Genomic DNA, 13,283 nt, shown 5'->3' on the forward strand with positions numbered 1-13,283 from the left:
CTTGGTTAATGTATAGGACTACCCTTTTGTTGTAGGTCATGTACCCTTCGGTTTTGTGTAAATTTGGATAGCCATGCGAAAATGGCTTAGATATACTTTGATCATAGCTTTATAATCGTTTGTATGTTGTTTGTCAAGAGGTATGGAAATGTTGGTAACGGTTAGCCATGGGAATGGTCATTCATGATCACTTTTGGTATATGTATGACAAACTCTAGCTGATCCATGGAGGATCATGAAATAGGTAAAGTTTACCTTAAAAATAGATGTTGGTAGCAGCAGTGACATGAATGTGAAAAATCACTAAAAATAGTAGAAAGGGAATTAAATAGTGAATAAATTATGTAGTCGAACCTTGGTGAATCTATTTTCATAGGAAAGTAACAAAATGATCATATGAACAGTATGTTAAGAGATATTTAAGTTTTCGTGAGACAGGGCCAGAACGGTTTCTGGATTCCCTGTTCCGACTTTGGAAATTCATTGTAAATTAACCAGAGATAATTCGGAGTCATGCCATATATGTATAGATTCCTCTTTGAGTCTAGTTTCTATAGAAACAAACGGCATCAGTATTGAATCCCTGTACAGGGAGATATCCAGGTCGTAATTTATGAAGGTCAGTGTAGTCACACCCTGTAACAGGGGAGACTTTAACTAATAAACTGTACTAATTGGCCTGACCAATAATTCTAGAAAAAAATTTGTAGATGCATATATGAGTCTAATTTCAGGAAAAAATTACAAAACTGGTTTTCGAGTCTTGGAACTCAAGATATGATTTTTAAAGTGACAGTGACGCAGTTAGCCAACTGCCTGGAAAATTTTTTTAAAATGGACTGTGAAAGTGAATGGTTTAAGCCGTTAACCCCTCGTGTCCGACTCCGGCAGCGGACTCGGGTACGGGGTGTTACAATTTTATTGGTATCAGAGCTACGGTTTAGTCGATTCTAGGACTAACGTAGCACGCGTGAGTCTATTTATACATGCCTTAAAGTGATAAAATGATAGTGTGATGATTTTGACTATTAAAATGTGGTTCTTTGTATTGTAATGAATCTTGATCCCGATCGAGCTGTAGCAAGCTTCGACTATGAGAATTTGTGATATAACTTCACTTAGATATGCCTAAATTATTAAGTTGATCAGTACGTATCATGTACTCGTATTTGAATTTCGATTTGGATTGAATTAAGTGTATAAGCGATGCAATTTTGAAAGAGTGTTATGACTATAAATGTGATTTTGTATGTGGCTATGGGCTGGAAGTTGAATGGTCGATAAGCATGTTGTGTTTGTATTCAAGTAATGTAAATGATATACAAATGGGTATTGCTATATGTGTATATGTACATGAGAATTGAGAGTGATGTATCCGGCTAGGCCTCAAGAGCAATCATCTTGGTGGCGTGTATTCGCCTTCGTGCCTAGTAGGCTTCGTCTTTAATTTGAGCAAAGTTTAAGTGTTCATTTCTATACTAATTCAAACTTAAATGAGATGATATGTTTAAAAGTGTACATATATGATGTTTTATAGACTTGGTTAAGTCCTTTCAATGGGTAATAACGAATGAATATGGGCATTACGTGTGCGAATGATCAGAGGCACTATGTGTGCGAGATCAGTAATTGAGGCACTATGTGTGCGAGATCAGTAATCGAGGCACTATGTGTGCGAGATCAGTAATCGAGGCACTATGTGTGCGAGATCAGTAATCGAGGCACTATGTGTGCGAGATCAGTAATTGAGGCACTATGTGTGCGAGTTTTTCAATAGAGCACTAAGTGTGTGAAATGAGACTCATGTAAGACCTAAATGGGACGAAGGCATTGATTTGAGATGTTGTGTAAGACCATGTCTAGGACATGGCACCGACTCAATATGTGATAACATGTAAGAACATAGTTGGACTATGGCTTTAAGTAAATGACTTACTCAGACAAGTACGACGCTCCTTAAGTTGACTAATGTTAAGAAGTAGAATTGAAGTTAGATGTTGAATTTTAATTAGATATCGATATTCAGATTTGAGTTTGAATCGGGGATTAATAGATATAAATTAATGATTGATTATTGTCTCGGCTGTAATTTTGTTATAAGTGGATACAAAAAAAATGTGTGGATATGTTGTTAAGGAATGGATTTACGTTATGTACACGTAAGTGCTTAGTTGAAAATGTGTTATGGATTTAGTCTATGAGATTCTCGGCATATGAAATTATATGTGCTAATTGCTGAATGGACACTATTTTGTTAATCTTGTTCAAGAAATTACTTTGATTAAGTTTCGACATTCGGAAGTTTGTAAGAATTTTTGATGAATGCTGATAATTTTGGATATACGAGTTATGCGCTAGAATAAATCTTATGCCAGTGTGTTATATTAAGCTTACGCCTAATCGACTATATGCGGGTAACGTTAACTATGATTGAATGTGCTAAATGAATTCAATGTTCAGGTATGTGGAAGTTGATTTTCTGTTGGAAAGAGGTTAAGTTGAATAGTGAGATATGATGGAATTATAAAGGATATTTATTGGGATGTTTGAGTATATGTGTACTTTCCGTCAAAGTTACTGACTTATACATGAATGAAAATGTGGGTTACAAATATGTGGGATAATGATATGAATTATACATGTTAATATGTGATTTATATGTTTTGAAATGCATTTGTGAATTAAATTAAGTGATTATTGCTTATGAAATCCAGGAAATGAGATATATGTGCATACTGGTAGAAATGTTTATGTATTTGTTTTAAGATAAGAAAATGAATTTATAGATCGATGCGAAATCAATAATGAATTACAATTGCTATCAATGAGCTAATGTCTTTGTGGATATAATTCAATAAGAGGACATTATCCTAACCTAGGCATCGGTAGAAATTTTCGGGACGAAAATCCTAAAGTGGGGAGAGTTGTGACACCCTAAAGTGACCCCAATCGGAAAGTGGTTTCGGGACCACAAAACCGAGTCATAAAAATAATTAACCATTATAGTTGATGCTCATTATATGTACATATGCATGTGTGAAAATTTCATGTTTGAATTTTGTTAATTGTAAGTGAATTTTATCAAATAGGACTTATGTGAGAAAATTTAGAAATGTGCTAGGCAAATGTAAAGTGGCCTAATAATGCATGTTGCGAAAAAGATGGGTTTGCATGGCAAATTACCCAAAATTAAGCATAGTGGCCGGCCATGCTATGGGTGGAAACATGTTGGAAACATGTTGTGTTAGTGGGTTATGTTAGAAAGAATAATATAAGAGGTTAGTATTAAAGAAATGAAAAGAGAGGGGGTGATGAAAAAAAAAAAAGTTGTCTCACCTTGCTCCTCCATTGCCGTGACTTGGGGGAGGGAGAAGAAAGTTGGGTTGCTTTAATTTTTAGCTTAGAAGATGGCAAGAAGGAGGAAAAACTATGATTTTAGCTAGTTAGGTAGCTGAAATTTCAAGTAACTCGGTAAAACATCGAAGAAGAAGAAGAGGGCTACAACAAAAAGAAAAATGGAGACAGCTTGCATGTTGAAGGAAACTAAGGATTTAGCTTGTTTAGGAGTTGTATCCTAAGTTGGTAAGTTTTCCAAGCTCTCTTCTATCTTTAACTTTGTTTTAAAGAAAATGATGATGGATTGTGGTTGGAAGGCATGAATGTGGGTTGTAGAAAAGAAAAGCTCTTAGATTAGTTGTAAAAAATTACTACCGTCAATTTTGTGCCTTCGTTATGCTGTCCAAAATTTGAACAAATTAATGGTTCTATTTTCATGCCGATTAGGGGTTGATAAATTGAGTTTAATAGCTAAAATATTATGTTAATCTTACTAAGTTTCAATTGTTAGTAGTGACGTAACCATTTGACAATTAAATGCATAAATGATGCTGGAAATTTCAGCTTGAAAACAAATTGTTCCAGCATGTAAATGCTGATTTGAATGTGCTGTAAAATGTGGAGAAATTGGTCTGCTGCATGCTTGAAATAAAAGAAAATAATGCTTGCTGTCCAGATTGAAATTTTGCTAGAAGGTTGAACAATTGTTGTTCAAATGAAATTTTGGAGTGTTTAATGGACTCCATGTTGCTAAAATTTTCATGAATAGAAATTTCTAAGCTTAAATTGTAAGAAATTGAGTTGTGTGATTTAAATTGTCAAAGATGCATTTGGCAATTGATTATAATTTGTTAAAGGGTGTAAAGTATTGATAGTTCTAAATGGTACATAGTTAAATGAAGATGGAAGCTCGATAAACTTTTGTTTAGAATGGAAGTAGGAGAAGTGTGTATTTGGCCATGTTGTGATTGAGTTGAATTTGAATGGTGATTGCCAAATGTGATTGTTAAGTGAATAATATTAGTTAAGTACTTAAGCAATCTATTGTTTTACTTATGCTTAAGAGCAAAGAGGATCAAAGTCGGATAGGGGAAAAGAGAAAGTAAGCGAATAGCCGTGGACATCTAATCGTCGACCACTTCGAGGTAAGTTTTAAGCGATTAATCGTTGAGTAAATTCAATCATAATAGGACATAATGAGTTGATTTGATAAGATATGATGTGGCCATGATATGTCTTAAACTCAAATGGTAAGTTCATAGGTGTTTAGACTTGGAAATTTAAGAGCAAATTGTAATAATTTGCTTTGGACAGCAGCAGTAACGTGATTTTAGAAAACCACTATAAATTGTTGGTGTGGAATTATAGGCTGAACAAGATATGTAATCGAAGCTTAGTTGGTCTAGTTTCTTATAAAAGAGACCGTGGAAGCAAAGAAATTTCCTATAAAGAGATATTTAAAGTGTAATGGGACAGTGTCGGAATGACTCCGAATCCCTGTTCTGTTTTTGGAAAATCATTATAATTTGTACAAAAATGGTTATAAGATAAGATTTATATGCTTAGACTCCTTAATGAGTCTAGTTTCAAATGGAATCAAATAGAACACATTATGAATTTTGTACAATGAAAAATTTGATTCGTAGCGAAGAGTGGTCAAATTAGTCAAACAGTGAAACAGGGGAAACTTTAAGAAAAATCTGGTATTGATTGGCCAAACCTAAAATTCTGAAAATTTTATGGGTGAAATATACATGAGTCTACATTCGGGGAAAATTAACGGCAATTGATTTTGAGTTTTGTAGCTCCAGTTATAAACAACTTAGTGACTGTTGGTCAGGAAAACTGCTTGTAGTGAATATGTGATTTTGTTGTAAACTTCGATGAAACTATTTGAGTTGCTTATAAGCTATTGCTGAAATTGATGTACAAGAAAAATATGAAATATGTATGATATACATATATGTGTGATAAGGCCGAATGGCCGATGTGATGAATGTGAAAGTGCATATGTGTGATAAGGCCTAATGGCCGATGTGATGAATGTGAAAGTGTATGTATATGTGATAAGGCCTAATGGCCGATGTGATGAATGTGAAAGTGTATGTATATGTGATAAGGCCTAATGGCCGATGTGGTGAATGTGAAAGTGTATGTATATGTGATAAGGCCTAATGGCCGATGTGGTGAATGTGAAAGTGTATGTATATGTGATAAGGCCTAATGGCCGATGTGGTGAATGTGAAAGTGTATATATATGTGATAAGGCCTAATGGCTAATGTAAAATATATGTGTGATATGCATATGTGGTAAAGCCGAATGGCTAATGTGAATGTTGTAACATGTGATTAAATGTACATGAAACTTGGAATATGTTCCGGGTGAGACCCGATGACTACGTGTGGAGATTATGACCGGTAAGACCCGATGACTACGTGTGGAGATTATGACCGGTAAGACCCGATGACTACGTGTGGAGATTATGTCCGGTAAGACTTCGTAATAAGAATTGCTTATAAATATATGCAATGCGAAAGGTTAAACAGTATGTACTCCAAGTTTATATGTGAGCTTGATTTAAACTAAACCATAAGGTAGTTATGTGATGTATACGAGAGCAATCTATGAGACTATTCCTATGATTATGATGAGATGTGCATATTCGGATAAAGGGGTGGTATACCCGAAGGAAGGGTGAAATAAAAATACGAACAACTATGTTATAACTTGATTGTTATCTGTTGACCTTGCTTGAAACTTACTAAGCATTGTAATGCTTACTCAGTGTACTTTGTTTCCTCTGTTTTATAGATCTCATTTGGAAGCTACAGGCTCGGGGATCGTCAGCAACTAGTCACACTATCACTATCCACTGTTTGGTACTGCTATGTTTTGGAATATCTTATGGCATGTATAGAATAGACTAGTAGTGAGAGGATATCTTGGTTAATGTATAGGACTACCCTTTTGTTGTAGGTCATGTACCCTTCGGTTTTGTGTAAATTTGGATAGCCATGCGAAAATGGCTTAGATATACTTTGATCATAGCTTTATAATCGTTTGTATGTTGTTTGTCAAGAGGTATGGAAATGTTGGTAACGGTTAGCCATGGGAATGGTCATTCATGATCACTTTTGGTATATGTATGACAAACTCTAGCTGATCCATGGAGGATCATGAAATAGGTAAAGTTTACCTTAAAAATAGATGTTGGTAGCAGCAGTGACATGAATGTGAAAAATCACTAAAAATAGTAGAAAGGGAATTAAATAGTGAATAAATTATGTAGTCGAACCTTGGTGAATCTATTTTCATAGGAAAGTAACAAAATGATCATATGAACAGTATGTTAAGAGATATTTAAGTTTTCGTGAGACAGGGCCAGAACGGTTTCTGGATTCCCTGTTCGGACTTTGGAAATTCATTGTAAATTAACCAGAGATAATTCGGAGTCATGCCATATATGTATAGATTCCTCTTTGAGTCTAGTTTCTATAGAAACAAACGGCATCAGTATTGAATCCCTGTACAGGGAGATATCCAGGTCGTAATTTATGAAGGTCAGTGTAGTCACACCCTGTAACAGGGAGACTTTAACTAATAAACTGTACTAATTGGCCTGACCAATAATTCTAGAAAAAATTTGTAGATGCATATATGAGTCTAATTTCAGGAAAAATTACAAAACTGGTTTTCGAGTCTTGGAACTCAAGATATGATTTTAAAGTGACAGTGACGCAGTTAGCCAACTGCCTGGAAAATTTTTTAAAATGGACTGTGAAAGTGAATGGTTTAAGCCGTTAACCTCGTGTCCGACTCCGCAGCGGACTCGGTACGGGTGTTACAATTTTATTGGTATCAGAGCTACGGTTTAGTCGATTCTAGGACTAACGTAGCACGCGTGAGTCTATTTATACATGCCTTAAAGTGATAAAATGATAGTGTGATGATTTTTGACTATTAAAATGTGGTTGCTGTATTGTAATGAATCTTGATCCCGATCGAGCTGTAGCAAGCTTCTGACTATGAGAATTTGTGATATAACTTCACTTAGATATGCCTAAATTATTAAGTTGATCAGGTACGTATCATGTACTCGTATTTGAATTTCGATTTGGATTGAATTAAGTGTATAAGCGATGCAATTTTGAAAGAGTGTTATGACTATAAATGTGATTTTTGTATGTGGCTATGGAACTGGAAGTTGAATGGTCGATAAGCATGTTGTGTTTGTATTCAAGTAATGTAAATGATATACAAATGGGTATTGCTATATGTGTATATGTACATGAGAATTGAGAGTGATGTATCCGGGCTAGGCCCCGAAGAGCAATCATACTGGTGACGTGTATTCGGGCCTTCGTGCCTAGTCTTGATAAATAATTTACTAGTCTTTTAATCGGTTTGCTTATTTTCGATTAGACTAAGGACATGTTTAGGTTTATCTACTAATACAATATGTCTTTTCGTATTACGATCTGACTATGTAATAGCACTTAGTATTAGTTAAATGCTAGATAATTAGTGAGCCAATATTTTCTTCCATTATATTTTGCGTGCAAAAATTGTTGAGGATAATACATAAATATTAATGTAATCAATAAATATTTTATTTAACCAATTTGTTTGAAAAATACAAGTATACATAGATGAAAATACTTCACTTAGGGCACTAAATCCTACATGTCTCTCCATTGACCAAGTTACTTAAAAAAATGTAAAGTTTTAATGGATGAATATGTAACACCCCGTTCCCGATACCGTCGCCGGAGTCGGACACGAGGGGTTCTCAGACCAACTCTCATGTGTCACACAGACTATTTTTCACATTTCCAGTCCAGCTGGCAAACTGCGTCCCTGTCACCTTAAAAATCATATCTCGAGTTCCAGAACTTGAAAACCAGTTCCGTAAATTTTCCCCGAATTTAGACTCATATATCCATCCGTGGATTTATTTCTAAAATTTTTGGTCGGGCCAATTGGTACAGTTTATTAGTTAAAGTCACCCCTGTTTCGGGGTTCGACTACACTGACCTTTGCGCATTACGACCTGGATATCATCTCGTACAGAGCTCCAATGCTCATGCCGTTTGTTTCTAATGAAACTAGACTCAAAGGGGAATCTATGCATATAAGGCATGACTTCTAATTGTTTCTGGATAATTTATGGTAAATTTTCAAAGTCGAAACATAGAATCCAGAAACCGTTCTGGCCCTGTCTCACGAAATCTTGAATATCTCTTAAAATACAGCTCATATGGTCGTTTCGTTTCATCCATATGAAAATAGACCCATCAAGCTTCGAGTACGTAATTTTTTTAGCAATTAATTCCACTTCTACTATTTTTAGTGATTTTTCGATCTCATATCACTGCTGCTGTCCGCAACAGTTACTGCAGTAGACTATGCCAATTTCATGAATCCTTCCTTAGCCTTACTAATCATCCATCATACATGACACAAATTATGGCCACCTTATCAAAATTTAAGGTTTCTAAGACTCGTGGCTATAGGTTCTAGCATCCCACTCAAACGACCACATAGGCCATTTTCACATGGCTTCGTTGACGGTTCCGAGCACCCAAAAGGAGACGAGTCCAAGAAACCTAAAATGGGTGACAAGAAAACACCGAGTGAGTTTATAACTCAGTAAGTCATAAGCATTCCACAACCATCCATTAATAAAATTATCATAAAATGAAATAATGAAACAAGGCCAAGTGTTCCAGCCATACCGAACTATACCATAGTTCCTTAGACCTTTCGGATCAATCTCATACCAAGTCATACATTTACATTTCATATACTATTCAATAGGATATTTGAAGCAATTTCCATACATCATTTCATTTCCGCAACAATCATGCAATCAAATGAACTTTCATCTATTCCACGATACCTTATTTACGGTAATGCAATTGAAATCATCACATAGATTTAAATCTTACCAACTCCACCCCGAGCATGAACATAGCATCTATTAGCCATGAACTCAAGGTACTTACTCTTTCCGCTGTCCATACTCATCTCGATAAAGTCACACCTCCATATAAATATTCAATCGGAGATATGTGTAGAGTTCGCACACATAGTGCTTAATACTCAATCACGCACACTCAGTGCCATGTGATTCAAGCCCGCACACATAGTGCCATATAGTCCAAACTCGCACACTTAGTGCCATACATTACAAGCTCGCACACTCGGTGCCAATCTAAATCACCGTACACATCTATTTCTCGCACACTTAGTGCGAAGCAAACTTCCTACACATTTCACTATCTCTTTTACGTTCAACAATATCATCTTTTCATACACATACATTTGTATATATTTCTTCTCATTAAACACAATTGCATAGATATTACAATCATTTAAGCAATATCAAATACATGCTTAATGACTTACCTTGTATTGGGTAAAATGGTTCCAACTCGGCTACTCGATGTTCTTTCCTTTGTCTTTGCTTGATTCTCCACCTCTAGCTTCTTGAGCTTAATCAATAAATTAACTAGTTTAACCGTCTTGCCACATATTTATACATGACATCAACTATACCATCATCATTAATTCATCAAATCACAAAATTTTATCTCATGAACATTTAACACTTAACATTTACCCCATCTAGGCCGACTTTGCTAGCACACAAGCCTTTGGCGAATGTCCTTGACCTATAGTCACCCAAAATTTCTTTGTTCTTTAAAATTCATCCAAGACCACATTCGGCACCTCCAACTAATAATTTAGATACTCTCAAGCTCATTCACAAGTACTATTATATATCACATTAAGCATTAATTATTTTGCAACATGAATTCTATAGCATGGCGAATACTCATGCACATACACATATAACAACAAGAACTCAATGGCACAAAAATCTCCTTTTATTAAACATTCATCTCACTTCTCTTCATGCTTCGTCACAACAACATTAAAATACCAACCAAGAAAGACAACCTCCATGGCGAACTTCATCTCCATCAAATAGCAAAGAAATCTAAGCCATGGGCTAGGTAGGTTTCAAACTAACAACTAAAACATGCATGAATCTTAAGGAATGACATCAAACATACCTCAATCTAGTTGCAAGTATGGCCAAGCTTCTCCAAACCCCCTCTCCCTTACTCACGGCAATACAAAAATTTGAGAAAGGATGAGCACTTTTTTTTTGTTTTTCTTGTTCAATTCACGGCAAATGGGGGCATCCATGCTCATCATTTTTTTTCAATTCTTTAATGCTAGCTTTTATTTTATGGCTTCCTACATACACCACTAACCTAACATGTTGGAAACATGTTCCTTTGCCCATAATCTTGTCATGGCGGCCACTATCCTTAGGGAATGGACTATTTGACATGCAACTCCATCTATTTTACTTCATTCTTTTACTAACCTCTTAAAATTAGCCACATATATTTAAATCCTTTCACATGAGTCCTTTTCTTTCAATTCACGTTCAATTTAACTAAATCAAAGAATTAAAATTCACACATGCATTTTCACATATATTTGGCATGGAATAAGGTATTTAAATGTTTTTGTGACCCAGTTTTGTGGTCCCGAAACCACTTCCCGACTAGGGTTAAATTAGGGATGTCACAGAATAAGTGTTAATAAAGCTTTAGCTTGAAACGCCCAAGAGTAGTGGTGTTGCTTGGAGGGCATATTGTTGCACATTACAATATTTGATGTGTTTAGTTAGAATTCATGTTATTACACTCACCAAAGTATCATTACCATTTATGGCGCTATTGCATATTTTAAGTGTGTTTGGGGTTATGTGTGTATTCATTTCACATTTCCTTGTTTGATTAATAGGGAAAAATTTGAATTGGTATTTGAATATTAATAAAATATTACAATTTTTTATGTGATAAGGTTAATAAATCTTGAGGATGATATATATGATGTTAATTACAAAGATTGCATTCATAGTGGTTTCATTGAGGTTATTGATGGGATGTTATATTGTGATTGTTGTTGGATCAATTATATGACTTAATATCAGTTAATGATGTTGTTATTTAGTATGTTTTTTTATTTAAGAAATGTATTAGATTTTTAGAAAAGTGCCACTAACATTTGAGGAAAGCTTAGCGTGTGGATCATTGTTTCATCCATAGGTTACAGGTAATTTGAGGGTGGACTTTATGTTTGAGTAGCATCAACATTCAAAGTCTCAATACCTATTTTGCTTTTGTAAAACCCTTTACGCTTTCTAGTAAACTATAGCATGTACTTAGGCTTTAGTTGTCTTTGAGATACTTTTTTTTTTTGGACTTATATGTTGTTTTTGGTTATTTAGCATTAAGATACATATTTTGATTTTATGTTGAAATTTCTAAAAGTATGCATAAAGTAATATGTTTTTTCATTTTACTAGCATGACAACATTATGAATTTGTATATTACTAAATATGAATTCATATGTTATGTAAATGTTTTAGTTTGATTAATTTATCAGTATGCTTTTTGTAACATGCAAAACAAGTTTAGAAAAACCTAGAGGCATGATTGCATGACTTGAAATGACATTGCATTTCTAGGCCTAAGTCTCATAATATATTGAGCATGTCACGAGATAGGTTGAACAAAATTGTGTGAATATGCATTTTTTAGGTGCATGTCGCGAGACATGGGGGACTAAGTCTCGAGACATGCAAGTCAATAGTCAAAATCTGGTTTCAGGGGTCACAAGTCTAAAGACATGGACCCTGTGTCTCGAAACATCCTTCCTTGTTTTGGAATTTTGGCCTGGGATTCGAAACGTGTCCCCTTATTTGATCGTATTTAACCCTAAAACATTATATTAGGGCATTTGATCTTTATTGTCATTTATAGTGATATGTTAATGCCTAAAATGATTTTTGTTTGACTTTAAACTTGTTTTAAATGTATTAGTGATTGTTTGAGTTGCTTCAGCAACATATGTGATGCTTTATATTCGATCGTCTTCTGAACCAAGCGTAGAGTTCTCATTTGAATCAATTATAGGATCCTATAAAGACTCTTCAAGTTTCCACATCAAGGGGAAGATCTCACTTAAAGAATAAAGTTTAAGGAAGATTCATTTCATGTTTAAAAACTTTATCTATTATCTTATGTTGAAAAAAGAAAAGATAAGATGGTTGAAAGAAGGCCCCATGTTTCAAATCGAATATAAGGCTATTGAACCTTATATCAAGGGTTATGGTTGAATGGTTTGATATAGAGATTAGGCATAATATTTTGAGAGAAAATATTGTTCATATTGGGAATTAATATGTAAGAGTTCTTCTATCATTATCAGATAATTATGAAAAGCACTTACTAAGTGATTGAGAGAGCAAAGTGTACGAATCAAACTAGATCATACAAGGTGAGGCTGCAACTTAGTGAAATGGGTTGGGCTCAAGTCATTATTCTTTGTACTATAAAGATTTTAGTGGTTTGGTTCACTAAACAAAGCTCCACAGAAGTAAATTAAATCCAAATAGCATAAACATTTCTTATATTGCTATTTTATTGTAGTTGTGTTATTCGTTGTGCCGACAACTCTTCCCAGAACTAAGACAAACAAATTTTTAAGTTGTTTTTAGAAGCCTATAATTTTAGGGATATAAATCAAATTAGATTTATACGAAATGATTAAATAATTGTGGGGGTGGTTGCTGCGTTTTATTTATTGTGTTCAATCTATATTTTTGTTATGTTGGTACAGATTATGACTTTTGCTTTGAATTTTGCCCTATTGCCCTGCATCTTATCTTTGTTTGGAAAGATTCATGTACTTTCCTTGACCCGAATAAATGTTGGTTGATCATTTCACATGTTGTGCTTTGTATACGTGTTCTTTACTATTGTAGCTTTGTGAAAAGATTGTAGATTATTTTTTGTTGGTAGGTAAAATTCATATCCATGCCAAGAGTGCTTTTTGGTTGCATTTTTCTTGATGTGATTG

Source organism: Gossypium arboreum, chromosome 6 (assembly GCF_025698485.1).
Source record: "Gossypium arboreum isolate Shixiya-1 chromosome 6, ASM2569848v2, whole genome shotgun sequence".
Taxonomy (NCBI): domain Eukaryota; kingdom Viridiplantae; phylum Streptophyta; class Magnoliopsida; order Malvales; family Malvaceae; genus Gossypium; species Gossypium arboreum.